This window comes from Schistocerca piceifrons, chromosome 1, assembly GCF_021461385.2.
Source record: "Schistocerca piceifrons isolate TAMUIC-IGC-003096 chromosome 1, iqSchPice1.1, whole genome shotgun sequence".
Taxonomy (NCBI): domain Eukaryota; kingdom Metazoa; phylum Arthropoda; class Insecta; order Orthoptera; family Acrididae; genus Schistocerca; species Schistocerca piceifrons.
Window position 1 is genome coordinate 521,634,518 of NC_060138.1, and position 787 is coordinate 521,635,304.

Genomic DNA, 787 nt, shown 5'->3' on the forward strand with positions numbered 1-787 from the left:
ATACACAAGTATGCAATAACAACTTTCCCGAGTGGCGACAACTGTAATCCACTGGTTTCCATAAACTGCAAACTTAAGAATCATAAAAATTGAAAAGCAAGTGACGCGAAACTATTTGTTATTAGCACAATAGTTCTGCATGTAATTATCACATGTTAACCAGCGAATTAAAGTCATTTGCGTCACTTAAACCGAAAGTAATTTCACATCTGTGAGAGTAATTGAGAGCTGGAAAAGTGAACTAACAGAAGAAGGTAGGATAATAAAGCTGTATTGCTTATCAGTTTGAGTGCTGAGCATTACATCTCACACCGCTTTCAACAAGTAGTTTCATAAACGGAGTGTCAATTCGTTCAGCAACCGCAATGGATGAGCGCGAACTCTGCGAATGATATTTATTTACACTGCTGATCATGCCACACCAAATAACGAAATTTTACTTATTGTACGTAACCATTGTAGCAGGAAGACTACAAATTTAATTCCTTATCTTATCAGTCCAACCGATTCAAATTTTATGTGAACGACATCTACAGCGTCTGAAATGTTGCGAAGTAAAGTAGTACTGGTGATTGCAGTTTGTGTTTTGGAAGAGGTTTCGATGTCCCTTAAAGAATCCTTTGCAGCATTAGACGGAACAAAGCGAGATTTGCGTAATAACAAAAAAAAAAGTGTGAAATCTTATCTAACTTAACTACTAAGGTCATTAGTCCCTAAGCTTACACACTACTTAACCTAAATTATCCTAAGGACAAACACACACACCCATGCCCGAGGGAGGACGAAC